At 41.8% G+C, this 16,574-nt stretch overlaps 1 long non-coding RNA gene across 1 annotated transcript; it reads right to left on the bottom strand.

Annotated features, from left to right (window-relative positions):
• Positions 1-1,119: 1,119 nt before the first annotated feature.
• Positions 1,120-15,554, bottom strand: LOC125324201. Its single transcript, XR_007202860.1, has 5 exons — positions 15,444-15,554; positions 14,289-14,405; positions 10,045-10,135; positions 3,914-4,181; positions 1,120-2,273 (listed from the first exon to the last, which is right to left on the bottom strand). It is a non-coding gene; the product is annotated as an uncharacterized LOC125324201 (long non-coding RNA).
• Between the last annotated feature and the right edge of the window lie 1,020 nt (positions 15,555-16,574).

Genomic DNA, 16,574 nt, shown 5'->3' with positions numbered 1-16,574 from the left:
GAGGGGCAGAATACCTCCCTCAACCTCTTGATGCAGCCCAGGATTGGTTAGCATATCTGTGACTACAGTAAGATATTACTATATTAGCAATTGCTTCTGACTTCACTGCTCCCAATTTGAATGTCAGAATAAATACCCAGAGATCCCAAATAACTGCAAGAGTGAAACTGATGGATCCTGCCCATGGTTGTGGCAGGCTGTGCTAAGCCAAGGCCACCATGTGGGTTCACCCCACTTTTGGATTGACCCCATGGGTGCTCAACACAGACAAGGGGTTCTGTCTGTGTAGCTGTTCCTGGGAAAGGATAGAAATAAGTATTACTGCTTCCCTGCCTTCCCTCCACCACAAACAGCCTGGCAGTCATCTGAGTAGCAGGGACTTGTCATGACTGCCTTCATCAATAACGAAATTAAAATCTTGATTGCCATTATAGAAGCTTTTTTTTTGCATTTTTGCTAGTCTGTAACAAGCATTTCAACTGTTCATTTGTGTTAATGTTGCAAGATAGGGTGTAACCTGTAGACTAACTAATTAAATGCTCTTTGATTTTGAGTGAAGTGTTTGGTACAGTCTAGACAACAGAGTCTAATTAGCGCTGGATGTTTAATGGAACTAAAGACCCATGAAAAGCAAAAGGTGCTGAAATAAAAAGTCAGTGAGAGAGATGTGAAGATAAATGAGAATGAAATAAGAAAAAAAAAAAATAACCCTTTGCTGTGCTAGAAATACCATTCCCTCAGAAAAAGAAAACCTATATTAATAATGAAAATTTGAAAAAATCCAATCAACTCCAGTGTCCAGCTGTTTAGGGTAATATAATGGAAAGCTATCCAAAACACATTATGTCAGCAAGCAACAAATTAAGGCATTCCACACTAACTCACTGCATTTCATTTCTTCCAGGCAACAAATTCACCCCCGTATTTTCACAACAAAATAAAAACTCTGTGTGTATTGCTTTGTGAGCTATGATTCACAGCCTCTCAGCAGGAAATTGAATGTTTGCCTTAGCAGCACCTTCTTCTGTCTGTAAATGTAGCCAATTTGTGGTTTTCCTCAGGTGAGAAAAATGTGGAGGCAACTTTCGATTAGTAGGTAGTTAAGTCCATAAATAAAAAAAAAACTTCAATAGATTGGTCAGCTTTAAACCAATAAACTTTTATTCAATGCATATGTTCTCTCTAAGAAGGGATTAAGCTGAGTGGTTTAGGAATAACAAAGCTAGATTGCACCCCCAGCTCTGTACTAATTCCCTGGTACTATCATCTGCTGAAGAGCTGGGAGCAAGCTGTACCAAATCAATGCCAGAAGCTATGTCCCATTAAGTTTTTCAGCGCCTCTCATTCCCAGAAACCACCTTGTTTTGCAAAGGGGAGTTAGTTTTAGTTTTAGGTTTGGTGGTACGCTTGGTTTTCTTCTCTTTTCCTTTAGGGCTTTTCAGTGTATTTGCAGTTTATTTATTCTGAAGGAAAGAAAGTGAACAATGGAGTCAGGAAGCCAGTAATACACTGTACTTATACTACTAACACTAGTTCCTGAATAGGATGATTAAAAAAAAACCAAACCAAATGGAAAAACCCCACAAAAACACAAACAAACAATTGAAAACAAACACCGACAGCAATTTCAGTACAAAACCAGATGCCTTAATCCTGCAGCAGCATGTCAGTAAATTTATAATCCAGCCCTTGCTTTCTAAGAAATAACATTTGCCTAATGATGTACAGCATCCCTGCCTGGTGGATGCAGTAGGGCAAAGATCCTTCCAAGGGCATAACTTCCTGAGGAGGGATGTGTGCCCTGTGGCTGTGGCTGGGGAGCAGAGCTGTGCTATGGGTCAGTGCAATGCAGAAGTGGCACCTGGCCCCTGTCAGACACGAAGAACAGTAGCTTCAGACTACTGTTTAGCTGTCATGGGGCAGGAATAAAAATGGCTCAGTGGTTCTGGAAGCCCCTTCTGCCTCTGAGCTCTGTGGCTTTTCTCCTCACACCTCACTGCCCACATACAGTGTCAGACAATGTTTGCCTTCTACATGAAGCCACTGTACCCTCTTCCTTCTCTTCAAAACATAGAAACCAGGACAATGGATTCCCGAGCTGGGCTCCTGTGCAGCAGTGGGGCATGTGTCCTGGGAGAGGCCCCAGTAACTCATGGCCAAGGCTGTTGGGCAGGGCTTGCTCACGGTCCCCAGGTTTGATAAACTTGGAAGAGATTAGCAAATGCTTGATGGGCATCACAGCGCAGCCTTGGAGCACAGGAGCTGTTTTCCTTCTGGTCAAAAATAAACATTAAATAAATAAAAAAGTATGTGTTACAGATATACATCAATGTCCTTCATCTGCATACTGGAGTTCATCCCAGGGGACCAGAATCAACCTGGTCCAAAGCAACCTTCCTGACGGGTATAGCCTGAAAATCAGATATTTAACACTGAATGTTTCTCACTACCAATATCTATCTTTCTATTACTATTTTCTAATGCAGCTGTAGCCGCATTACTCAGATGACAGGTTAAATGCTTTCACCTTCTCTACTTGTCAGTCCTGAAGCTACTGCTATTGCTGAGAAAAGGAAAGAACTGACTCAGCAGTCACAGCAGCAGGGTTTCATATAGATCAGCACAGCACACAAGGTGGCACCATATGTTCCTGCCCTTCAGCATCTAACAAATAGCAATTAATTCCAGCAGGCACCAACACAGAAGCAAATACTAATTAGAGATTTGGAGAAAGTGGTGGTATTAGCAGTCTAAATATTGGGGGAAATTCATGCTATGCTTAGAGGCACTTGAAGGAGGACAAACTGAAGGTCATTTGCATATTTGCATTTAAAAAGCTGTAATAGCAGTCAGCCCCCTGTCCCAATCCCCATGAAATGCTAAACCAGAGTTAGCTTGGTCAGGGGAGATTTGGAAAACAGGCTTAGAAGCTCATATTGGGTACAATGAAGAACAGGCTCTTGTGTGAGTGGCTGAGAGGAAGAAAATACTGAGCGAAAAGAAAGATACCTTCACCTTGGAGTTTTGAGAATGTCACAGAGCACCTTGGTCCTGCTTATCCATAACTAAGTAACAGAATAACAAACAATCATTTCTTCAAAAGTACAAATTTATGTAATTTCAATTATTTTCAGGGATCTACCCCTAGTTATATACAATACATTTTACTTGAATTTACTGCAGTCTTCTCATAAGGCATTTATTCTCTGTGTCTGGGAAGCTTGCATGGTGACAAGGAAGAGGAGGCTTAAGAGCTCTTATTCCATAGATAGTGACAAGGCAGAGATATATCTTTTTTTTTTTTTTTTTAATGGGATATTTGTTATATCTACTAAAAAAACCTGCTCTTTTCTTAGAAGTCTTTTAAGTACTGTTACTTGATGACAGGACTCTACTGCCAACAAGGGAGTGGAAGTTACAGGTAGGGGCTCTGTTTAAGTGAGCCCTAGCAGTGGATTGAAACGCTGTAAGTTCAGCTTTAAGAGTTTGTGCACCCAAGTTCTTTCAAATATTCCAGGCCAGAGGATTAGAATATCAGCAGCAGTGACATAATCTTCAATCTGTGCATCTCATAAGAAAAAAGAAACAAAAAACAAAAACAACAAAACAAAACAAAACCAAAACCCAAAACCCACCCAAACAAAAAAACCCCACCAAAACCAACAAAAAGAATCAAACCCAACACAGATTTAAAGGCAGGTCTATATTTTGAAAGGCAGCAAGAAGAAGCAGGGCCAGAGTGCCTAAAGCCATGGAAAAGTAGCTTTCATAACGCCGGCTATGAGTTCACAGAGCCATTGACTCTTGTGAAATCCCACCCCACCACCTACAACCTGTCAGACTATTTCTACTGCAATGTATGCTGGCAACCAGAACTATTTGCACAGAAAAAAATAGAGTAAGGAATACTTACTAGGTTTCCAGGTGTATTTTCATAGAATATAGAGGTTTTCTTTTCCTCCAGTGCAAACAAAGTCTCTGGAGATCAGCATCCGAAATCTTTTTTTGGGAGCAGAGGAAAATCATGCCACTGGTGGCTTGTCCTTGTCCATCAACTATTCTTTGTTTTCCAAGGTAGGTTAGTGCAGTCCTTTGTTTTTCTGTTTCGTTTTGGTTTCAATTTCTTTATTTGTAGAAACTTTGTTAATGCTGGAGGTGAAATGACAAAGAGCTGGTCCAAGCTAGAAGGTGAGAAATGTGGAAAGCTTTACCTCAAGGCTGGTTTTCATGACTGATTAAGTAGAAACAACTGGAGCAACATGACTATGGGAAGGTCTGCATGTCTTCTGCTACTCACACGGATTAGTGCTGAGAATAAAGAAATTAAATGGATGGAGAAAGGTAGAAAGTGCCCTGGAACACTGCTCATGGAATTATTTGAAATGAAACTCCTCAAACGTGAAGTAATACCTGATGTTGGGTGTTTCTGAAGTCCCAGCTGTTTCTTTCTGAGAAAGGCAAGGGGAAGGAGACTTCATCATTGCCGTTTGTACTTAACCTGCTGCAGCAATACCAGATCCCCAAAATGAAATCACAGACCCAAAGTATGGCCTTTTCACTGTCCATCAGTTCACATTCCTTGGAAGACTCTGAGTGCCACAAGGTCACACAACTTCAAAAAGCGTATAAAAAGCCCATTAAATGCTTACAAGAGAGAAAGCACTGAGGTTTGGGAATGAAATGTTTGCACCAAGGGCATTCACAAGAACAAGCCACCTCCTAATCCTGAAAAATTGAAGGGCACGTGAGACACAGCTTCAGGAGGGTTTCATGGTTAAACAAAAGTGCAGACAAAATATCAAAACAAATCGTCATTATACCCATAATTGACTATAGTTTTCAGTGCATTTTTTTCCCCTCTCTCCTTGCATTTCTCAACCTAGTGGCTTCTTGAATTCAGAGATCAAATCATCTACCTTAAAGGCAGGTGTGGCCTGACTTTGTGCCATTGTCACCATCAGCAGTTTTCCTCTTCACCCTAACAGCCCAACACCAACTTTCTTCTAGCTCAGGTCTTTCCTTTAATCCAAGGACTCTAAAATTCCCTGCATTAAGCTTTGCTGGAATTTTGAAAGAGCAGGTAATATTCAGGTAATTTACTGACCTCAACCCTAAGGTCTGAAAGAAAAGACAATACTCAGAGGATGGCCAGAGCCTGCTTTAAATTCCTAAGACCATTTTATTCATGACCTAGACCAAAAAAAAAATCTGAATCCTTATTGGAAGGTGAAGTGCATAGACTTAGAGAGATCTGAGAAGTTCTGTGTGTCATATGAAAGAAAAACCAAACCCCAAAACCAGAAGACAGTAATGGATGCTACCCATGCAGTACAAACCAATAAGTACCCTTGCAGTCAAATATTTTCGTGTTTTAAAGACAAAAAAAAAAAACCTCCTCATTGGGTTTTAAAAAAAATCCTAGCCTCCAAGTCTGGCCTCCAGATATGTTTCATCCCTGATGGAAGACAATGGAGAAGCCTGAACTGTCAAAAGACTTTTAAACAATGAATGAAAAAAATTCATTTCTGTGGATATCCTGCTCTCAGGAAGATGAAATTCAATAGTAGAAAGTAAATGTTTTGGGGGCTTTTTTCTGAAAAAACTCATCATTTGTGATAGAAACACTAAAATGCTTAATCCTAATAAGATATGACTCTGTGATATTTGGTAAATATGCGATATGGAAAGAAATTACATTAGTGCTTTACTTGTCTGTCAAAATCCTTACGACACCCTTCAGGCTTTGAAAGAGTCTCACGGGAGAGTTTGGTAGAAAGGAGGATGATGCTTTTGTGATCCAAATGACAGCTGGCAAGTCAGCAGCAATTTTCCTGCTGAATTCAGGCTGCTGTATGATAAACACTATTTTAAATTGAAACCTTGATATATGAATGTAAATTGTTCACAACAAGAAAAGCACTGCTGACCAAAGGACATGTGCTCAGCAGCACAGGTTATCAAAACAATATCACCCCAGTCCTTCTGTCTTTAGCAATTCTATACGTAACTACAAATCAAAGGAAAGGTTTGATTCATCTTATTTTGTGAACAAGTTGTAATATGTGTCTGTAGACTCCAATGGATTTTGGAATTGGCATTTGTAGCTGGATAAGAACAGTGGGTGCTCAGGTCTGCTCAGTGGCACTGGGGGAGCACCCATGCTTTGTTTCCTCTCGGTTGGTCCAGGACTTTGAGGTTTGTAGCTCACTGCAGAATGATGATGAGATGACCAAAACATTTGCCATATTCAGAAATAAATACACAGGCCAATTTTTTGACCTCTTGTCTGAAGAAAGAGGTAAATGAAACTTTTCCGCACTCTGTGTAGTTCTGGGAGGTGCTGGGATTTTAATCACCTCTGTAAGGACCTCAATCAATATATTGCAAGACAAAGGAAAAAAGGGAGAAAAAAACAAACAACCATATAGCACAGAAAGCCCTGCTGAGGCTGCACTCAAAGTGCTTTTACAACATAAATAACAAAAGCAATTTTACAGCTTGGTGACTGAAGTGACAGAGCTGTATGGAGCAATTATTAAAGCAGACAAAAAGCAGATTTTCCCATGGGGGTCAGCCTACACCCATCACTGGGGCTGTGCAAAGTTGTGGGTGGAGGAGGGGACAGGACACTTTATACCTGGCAGAAGGTTCTGGTAAAAGAAGGGCTCCTGATCTTCAGAGCGACCTGTAACCCCTCTTCATGGTCTTTAAAGTTAGGGAATGCTGAGGGAATTAGTGAAAATCAAATAATTTGCTAAACCTTGTCTATTCAATTCAGCAAATGCTTATCAAGGATTGTTTATTTTCAGGCAGAAAGTTATTGATTCAGGAGGATTACCTGGGACTGGGAAGTCAATGCCAGACTATGGAACTGGAGACAAAACCTGAATAGAACAGGATCTGAAGAAAGTCAGATTGGCAGAAACGATAAAAGATTGACAGGGTAAGAGAGTAGAGAGGGAGCAGATTGCCCTAGAGGAGAGGGCAAAGCCTGGCAAGGATACAGATGTTGGAAAATTGGGGACAATCAGAAAAGCAGGGCTAATAGGATCCTATCTGGACCTTCCAGGCTTCTCCTAGCATAAAGGGATGAGGGCATGGCTGAGAGGCGTGAGGTGCTGCAGGGCAGAAGGAGCAGCAGGACAGGTGTGATGGGGACAGATCACTGCTCTGGCCAGGGTCTGCAATCCCCAGCAGTCCCCAGAGGCCAGCCCAGGACACTGGGGTGAGCTGGGGAGCAGTGATGGGAATGGACACTGGCTGAAAACCTGGTGTGTGGGAACAGGGGCAGAGAGCTCTGCCTTGCAACCAGAGTTGCTCCTACAACACTCATATAAAGCAAAGCTATTTGGTCTAAGCAGCTTACATTTTCACTTTTCAAACTAGGAATCCAATCTATTCCGACCTGTTTGGCATGTTTCAGGTTAGCATAAAGTGTACAAATCTTATATGCATAAAAGATAAAGGACTAGCATAATTTAACACCTAAAATGCAGCTTTCAAGATTTAAAAGGAAAAAAAAAAATCACTTCTTTGTTTTAAGCTGCTTTGTTTACCCTCTAAGGATTTCCTTCAGAATAAGCCATTCTGACCCACCTGCCCACGGATCTCTGTAGTCTGAAATAGATCAGTTTTCTACCTGTCATTATGCCATCATTTACTAAGTTTACCAGAAATTTTTAAAAGCAGAGAAAAGGGAAATGGTAAATAGAAAACCTCCAAGCTCTTTTTCTGGATTAACAGATATTGGGTAAAGTTTGATGGAAAATGGACAGCAGACACAGTTGTTCTATCAACATGGTTTTCAATTCTGTGCAAACTTTGTTAAATTTGTTCTATTTGTGAAGGTCCAAACTACAGATCTATACTCCTAACAGCTGAATGAGTAATTCTAAGCCAAATAAATAGTACACAAGCTTGGAAATGGCAACCAGGTCATAGGAAATGGATAAGAAGGACTGCAAACCCTTCAGCCTGGCACAAAGGAGACTTCTCTGATGAGTGTGACAAGAAGGGTCATGGGTGCAGTAAGTTGGATCCAGGCTGCCTGTCTCTGTTTTGCAGAAATGTGAAGTAGCTTGTCAGATGGAAAGCATGAGGAAACAGTATGACCACTACACTACTTAAAAGACAACTCTAAGGGAAAAACCTCTCCTCATACAACCAGCACATTCAGCTCTTGGCTTATAAATACAAAGTGCAAAGCAGCTGAATGAGATCCCACCTACCACTATGGGTTGACAAATTTTGCTTACCCTGGGGGAAACTACATTTTTCAGGGTTGGTCCTACCAGGGGTGTAAGCTCCAGCACAGAGTACAGCATTTGTACCACCACAACACAGAGATCTTGCTCTGAAATGCAGGGAAAGCATTAATTAAAACATAAAGTGCCTGTACAGTCATTTTCTCAGGGTCACAGACAATTGCTTTGCTTGACATGAAGACAATGTAATGACTCAAATCCAGAGAAACAAAAGAATTGGAGGCTACAAAGCATTAGTGTTGGAATCTGTCTCTGAAAAAAGTTCATGATCCTGTTTTTGCTTTTCAGCAATGGCTTTTGATTAATTCATTACAGTTTTAATTTTTTTTTTTCTTTTCTAATAATGACAGTAATTTTACCACATCAAGGAGGAAATACAGACAGGTGTGGCATGGGCTGTGTTGTCCTTGACTGGTAGGGGAGGAAGTGGGCTGAGCTGGCAGCAGCCCTGCCATCCCCACCTGAGTGGGGTCCAGCCCTCCTTTCCCACTCCCCTCTTCCATGCCTGCCCTTTTCCCTCAGCCTCACTAAACCATCTTCATCTACCATTTCAAATAGCAGCTGTGCTGGTGCTGCAGCTTAGGCTTGCAGTTAAATTGCAGGCTGAGGTCTTTCATGAAAATTGCCATGAGATTATGAATGATCCCAAGCAATCAAATAAAACAGGACATCTTTAGCACCAGAGGGCTGCTGCTGCCTTTTGGTGTGTCAGGGAAATAGTTCAAGTAGTTATCAGCTGTGATACCATTTACCTGTTTTGATTCAATGAGATGATACCTCCATAGGCAGGAATCTTGGTGATACATAGATACCCAAGCACATGGATAGGGACCCAAAAGCAGTGCTCAACCCCCCAGGTTCACAGCTTTCTCAGGAAAAAATTGGTGCTTAACTGCTTCTGGAAATTCCCCAAGAAGCAAAGCTTTACAGGTAAGCATGACCTGATTTCCACTTATTTCAAAGAGCTAAATATCTTTGAGGATCTGCTTTGAACTGCTTTATCACTCCAGATTCCAGCATAAGATGGAGCCAGACCCTAAGTTTGCACTGCTCTGTGTTTTCTTTAGCAATGAGCAGTTGCTTTACTGGTGTACAGAGGAGCGCTAGCAGGCAAACTCTGGAATGATTTCCATATGCCCAAATGATACAAAGACCCCACTTGGATTGACTGGCACACTGCTCTTGTCCTCGCAATTTTTTTGTCGTAGAATTTGAAGAGTTTGAAATAATCACACTCTGTCACATCTGCACTTGAAGGGAAATATCTAAAACTTTTCTTTATGTTCTAAAAGACTTGAAACTAACAAGTTGCTACTTCGCAGCTGGCATTAATGAATCTACACCCTGCGCGTCTTCTACCAGCCAAGGAGCTCTCCCATAACTCACAAAACCATGGAAATGAGGCTGGGGTTGCATAGGGACACTAAAATAAAAGCACAAGCAGCTCTGTGAGAACATGGTCTGTTCTATGGATACTGTGTTAGTAAATGGGATCTGCAACCCAAATAAAATATCTGAGTAGACTGAAGCAAGAGTGAAACATCATACAAACTCCACTTTTGTCCCAGGGCATAAAATGTGATTTGTTAACACCCACAGGGGCTGCTCATGGCAGAAATATGTCAATGAGTATTGCTTGTATGGAAAGGCAGCAGAACGCCTGTTTCAGCAAAATCATTTGAGAACAGGGTTTGTCATAAGCTGCTGATGCTACACAGTATCATATCAAGGCACTGAAAGACATCAATTTTTTTCTTTAGAACAACTGCCAGAGACATACCTGATGGGTCAATGGCCTTGCTACGTGGGGAGAAAAATTCATGGGCCTCTTTTGTCAGGAATGCATAAGTAATTATTTGCACTTGTCCATTCTGGAAGAGAGAAATTGTTTACATGTGAGCAATAATAAATTAGGCACTTTAAATAGTTGATCCTCTGCTGTCAGAAAAATGTCAATACAAAGGCAGTTTCCAGTAGCTAAGATTTGTAATAGAATTTCAAGCCCTTTGTGGAAAGGGCATTGGATTTAAGGATCTCATCTTTTTCTGTAGTGGAAAAATAAGTAAGAACCTTGTCTATTTAGGTGAATCTATACGCTTGATAAAAACTTTATAGGATTTTCAACTGGCTATTAGATTTAGAATGAACCCATTTAAACATTGTTATTCTTCCCCTTGTTCTTAGCTGAAATGCTGGATTTTGCTAATGCACAGGGCTGGTTAATAGGGTCACTGCAGTATTGAAAGAATAATTGTCAGGAACAGGATAAATTGTTTTCTCTGCCGTTTATTGTTACCATTACGGTTTTGAGATGTATATCAAACAAAGTTACCTAAATTGCCTCCGAGAACCTCATTGCAAAGTGATAGATTCCGACAATTTAGCTGAAAGGACAAGTTGCCTTTGGGTCCTAACACACTGCTCTGAGAGCTGTCCCCCCCCAGTGCAACAGACATTTTGGTTTAGTTCTTGAGTAAAGAGTTACGGTTGTGCTACTTCACCTTCATTACATCACTGTGACTATAACTTCTTCAAGCAAACTTCCTATATATTTTAAAAAATTTCCCAGGGCAAGAATTATTATGCAGATTCTATTCATGGTTTCCACAAAATACTTTATAGCAACCCTTATGAAGAAGGTGCCATGTAAAACTGAATGAAAAGACATACACAGGACTCAATCGAGTCCTGCAGTAAAAACTTAGAGAGTATTTCTTCTGGAATGCAGTTACGTAAAAATGACTTCTGATTTCCAACTGAATGGCTTCTTACAATATCCAGTCATATCTGCTTAGTTGTTTGACTGAAATTACTTTTATTGCCTCTTCCCCTTGAGATACAGTACGTACCAATGCCATTTTTAAAGTCTCCTTTCAGTAGAGAATCACCTCTTACAGACAAAAAGAGACAAAGGCTCCAGCAAGGCCTTTCAGCTCTCCAGTCCCTGCCTGGACTCACACATTGTAAGGATGGCCTTTCTCTAACATTTTTTGTTGCTGTTGTACAATTTGTAATTTACTGCAAGTATCCAGAGAGGTAAATTGACAGGCAGCTGCATGTTAGGGTGATATTTCTCTCTTGACAACACTAGATGGACCCAGACATAGGAAACAATGTGGTATCATGAGATATTTTTGCTGAATATGACACTTTCAATTGAGCATCTTCAAGACTGCTTCAGCTTTAAATCTGAATTTGCCAGATATAACAAGGATTTGACATTGACCCTTCACCTGACAGTAATACATTTTTTATCTTTTAATAACATACCGTAATGCTGCTTTGAGCTTTCAGGAAGCTTTTTGAGTAAACAAATCATATTCATCGCCTAGAGACTAACATGCCTTTCCAGAGTCTATAAAGATGAGAGATAAGCTGAAAGGCAGGCTTGAAAAAGTTTTCAGCCATCTAACAGAATTTTTTTAGGAGCAAACTGCTGTACCAGTTAGAAATCACTACTTAATTTTTTTTTTTTATTTTAAGGTAGAGTTGTTTATATAATTTCTTGAATTGATTTCTCAATACTATTTGATCCAAATGTACTGAGGGTTTCAAACTGGGTCTTTATGCCAGTTTCTCAGAAAAACAAATTTTATGTGCATATACTGTCTAGCTGCCTATACTGAGCAAATTATTTTTGAACTCGAACTTCAATTTACAATTTCTCTTAAATTTCATATCACACTAGAAGCAATCCCCTCCAAATTCTGATTCATTCTCTGGTCATCAACAGTTAGAATGAGAAAAGCAGTCCCACTTGTACCATCACGCCCACACCTCATGGCAGAAATGCTGAAGCCTGGATAGTGTTTGGTCTGGCAGAAATGAGTCAGGGTGGGGAAGGTCAGTGTTGCAGTGAAATAAAGCTTTTAGACAGTGATGCTTTAAAACAGAAAATGAAGACTCTACCAATACAATTGAGGACTTTTGTTTAAAAGACATTCTTGCAATGGGTTTCCAGGCGGCATCAGCATTACAGTGTGAAACCAGCACAGCATCACATACTGCACGTGTACCCCTGGGTCCTCCCAGCAGAGCACAGCATGGACTTTCCTCCAGACCCAATTTTGCATGACAGCTGCCACTTACAGGGAACTTCATTTGGCAGCTGGTGGTAGGAATGAAACGTGTCCAGAACAGTAGGATGACAAAAAATTAATTAACTCTGGTTTAGCTTGGGAAATTAGCTGGATGAGGGGAAGCAGCAAGATTTGTCTGAAGTTTGAGGAATAGCCAGAGTGAAGTATTTCAGAATATAGAGGGGACGCATAAACATACTTGCCAACCAAGAAGAGTTTCCAAATATGTATTTGGAAGATGAAGGCAGAAAGACACAAACACACACACAGAGGATGGAACATCACCCACATATATGTTTCTAAATTCCTAATGAGACGTTTGAAACTGTGTTCAAACTGGAAGGGAATATTTTTGTGTAGCACAGTGGAGAATAATGACTGACAGATTGAAGTGAATAGCACACGTATTGTACCATTTATTTTATCAATTGAATTCTATGATTTGTTCCTTATCCTGCAGTCTTGTAATGGCATTAAGTGATGATTGTGTGCTAGCATGGGTAATCAGAATGGAAATTAGCCTTTTTCAGTTGAATTAATTGTCTCTATTTATTCTGCTTCCAATTCAGTTTTTAGCCATTATTTATGGTCTATTTTAAAAAGATTGCATCTCTTCTGCAAAACCACTGTCTTCAGCAAAACCACTGTCAGAAATAAGAGCAGTTTTACAAAAACTGAAATAATGCAGCGTTTCTCGTTTCAGTTGGCTGTGCCTTCCATACTTAGTTTTTGGCTTGAAAAGAAAGCCATTATATTCAGATAATAGTTTTCCCAGCCAAAAGCATGCACTCATATGGAAAAGATTGACTGTTAGACTCTGGCAAAATCTGTAATCTACACACAATGACATTTTATAATAGCAGCCTAAGCTAAGTAAAGGCATTTTATTTTTATTAAAAAAACCCCTCAGAAACCACAGGGCCAATGTCTCTGAATCCAGACCAGGAGCCTAGCACCCCACTGTGCTTTTGACAAAAGCTGATTTGTTCAGTTCCAGAAAAGACTGGGATGGTTGTATCAGTGTTTTTGCAATATGGCAAACGTTGCTATCTGATACAACTTTATCTCGCACAGGAGCTCAGTACCACAATTTGTGAAGTGCTTATTATTGATCAACTATAATAATTGCTAAAGGACCCAAGGCTCACTTCACTGCAGTCAGACCTACGTAAAAAATCCACACTGTTGCTTTCATTATGTACTTTGGGGCAAATTTTTCCTCTTGCTCTGGCTCTTGGTCCCCCCAGGCAGGCAGTAATCAATCACAGGTCTGTGTAAAGCATCTTCTGAGAAACAAGATTTTCATGGCAAATGCAAGTTAGAGGTGAGTAGGATTATACAGAGTGCAGCATTCCCAAATGTTTGATTCAGTCAGATTTTGGGTGACCCACACACTGGTGCTGCTGTTCCTGTCCCTGGGAGATTTTCTCAGAACTAAGGAGAGGTGAAAGGCTGTGTGCATAGCTGTTGTATCTGTTGTACTCTGCTGGTTAGAGAACAACTTTAAATTAAAGAGTAATAACATGAGCTGGAAGAGTCAGAGAAGCCAGACCACATCTCACAGGTATCCAGGGATGCCCAGTGTTTGGCGAGCAAAGCCAGTCTCTGCTGTGCAGTCGGAGCAGCAACTCTCCCTACACAGACCATTTTCTTCCAGCCATCCTTGGCCCATCCTTGCCCCATCCTCTCCACCTTTGAACTCATCAGCTGCCCACAACACCACTGTGGTGGCAGTCCAGAGGCTTTTCTTCTTCCCGTCCCTCACTTGTTCAAAATACAGCTGCGCCCTGCCTCGGCTCCAGCAGATCTGGCTGGGACCCTGCCCAGCCCCTCCTGCACTGGAAATGCTGTTCCTGAGCCCAGGTCCCTCCAATGCTCCCTTCCTGCATACCCCAGTCCCTTGTCCCCATATGTGGATCCTGCCTAGCCCCAGTGGTCACCTTACCTGGGGGGAGGACACAGAGCAGGGACAACAGCCCTGCAAAACCCCAAACTCTACACACTGTGTCCTGCTGCCTCTTATTTCTTCTCCTCATGCTGTAACAGCATCTTCTTCATGCACCTGATGGGAAAAAGATGGCTGTTTGTGAAAAGACAAAGTCTTGGGGAAACTTTCCTCTTCCACAAGGTACACCTGCAGTGCCTTCACTCCTGTGGCCCAGTGGCTTTTAATTCCCTAGCACAGAAAGCAAGGAAAACCCTCCCAAGTGAGCTGCCGTGCTGATGCACAAAAAAAATATATGGAGCACAGGTTTGGGGAAGGGTTTTCCTGTACCTTATAGGGCAGTAGGAAGAGTTAATATAAAAAGTAGCTGAGTGTGTGAATCTTTTAAGTGACTCGTTCAAAGCAGAAGTTTCTAGAGACCCATATTTTAGTTATATAGGAACTTTTTATGGGAAGTTTTACTACAGCATATACTAGTTACTGCATTACTCCTGTGTGCAGAGGACTAAAGGATAATGCTGTTGGGAAGACATACAACTTCCCATTGTCTATGCAGTAAATCATCCCATGTAGGAGGAGTCTGCAATTTCAGTCATTCTTGATGCCTTATAATGTACCAGCACAGCTTTTAATTAAAACTATGGAGCAGGAAGGGCTTTTATTTCACTCCAGAGCAGGACGGGTGGCAACGATGAGAAGGGGATGACTCTTTGCTTATTAATTTGCAATATTACCAGTACTCCTCCCATGAACAGCCATCTGGTGCCTGAGAACCACGGGACTTATTATTACAGGGCACGTTCACTGCTGAGCCTGAGCCTGCTGCAGATCCCACTCACAGAGACCCGGCAGTGAAGCTCAGTAATCTGGCATGCCCACGAAAGCCCTGTCTCATGAGTCTTCAGCCAGAATGTGACACTTCACTGAAAACTCTGAGAATGAATGAATGAAAAGATCTGTTCCTGTGTCACGTGCATTGCCTGCAGGGAGCAAGTGTCCTGAGGCACGGCAGACCTGCAGAGCAGCAACTGTGAGGCCAAAAGGAAGAGTGCTCTGCAAATCAATTTCTTTGCACCAGAGGGTGTTTGCATCTGCAGTGCTCTTTGGACAGATGTGGCCACATATCAGTGCACTGAAGGAAGGTGCAGATCTTACCTGAAGAAACACTGCCAGTTAATTTGGCCTAGAGCAGTGGAGGGTAGTGGTCTTTTCTTAAAGAAAAAAACCTGTAAAAAACAAAAGATATATCTTCACATTCAGTTCATAGCACCTTGGAAAATCTCAGGAGTCAGAACCCCAGTCAGAGTCAGAGAAGCCAGCAGGACCACAAAGGGTACCTGAGTCACCTTCCACCAACTGCAAAGGACAAGAACCCCACTGGCATCACTTTGAGGAGGAGAGAGATTCTGGTCTGCAGTCAGGGCCCAATGCAGCAATGTCAGACTCTGGCTCTCAGTTTCTCACCACCAACAGAAGAGCCTTGGGGTCAGTGCTCTCCTCGCACTGGCTGCCAGACAAATTTGAGGCCAGTCACTCCTGGGCTGTCACAAGCCACAGGTCTGCTCCAGGTGTGACTGGAAACACATGGCCCATGTCTGGTAGTGTCCATATGTGAAGTGATGCCTGGGATAACGTGGGTCCCCTGGTCAAGCCGGTGTCTCCTCAGGCATCATTTCTAGCTGCTCTCTCCAGGTGCTGTCAATGGGGCTGCCTGCTGCCTCATGGGCCCTTTTTTGTGCCCCTCTTCTAAAGCAAATCCTGTTGTATGTATCCCCAGGACAAAGCTTCATGCCAGTGCTCACTTAGATAATTTCCTCGAGTTCTGACAAATGCCATCCTACACAACACAGCCACAGAGGTGATTTACGAGCTGGCTGTCAGGTTTGTCATCTCCCCCTGTGCTACCTTCCCTCTTCTTGAGAGCAGCAAATGCAAGCACCTTGTCTCCATGTCCATTGCCTTCTCAGCACCCTGTCCCCTCCAGAGCTATCACTGCTCTTTCCATGGGATGCCAGGTCTCTCATGATCGGTGAATTATGCCAAACACTATCACTTCCAGTTGGATTTTTCAAACAGTCCAACTTTCCCTTTTACCTTGCTGTTTATGTTAGGGAGCAGCTCCTTGTAAATGCACAAACCATCACTTTTTCTCATTTTAAATGCATTCTTAAAAGCTTTCCTTCAGAACAAAAGCTGCATCAAGAATAGAATCAGTGCTGTGCCAACCAGCTCAAGCCTCTTGTTTCTGCCTCCTTGCCTGAGTTATGCCGCAAATTCTTTTACAAG

The sequence above is a fragment of the Corvus hawaiiensis genome, chromosome 3 (genome assembly GCF_020740725.1).
Source record: "Corvus hawaiiensis isolate bCorHaw1 chromosome 3, bCorHaw1.pri.cur, whole genome shotgun sequence".
NCBI lineage: Eukaryota > Metazoa > Chordata > Aves > Passeriformes > Corvidae > Corvus > Corvus hawaiiensis.
The sequence above is the reverse complement of the archived record's forward strand: the minus strand, read 5'-3'. Positions and strand labels throughout refer to the sequence as shown.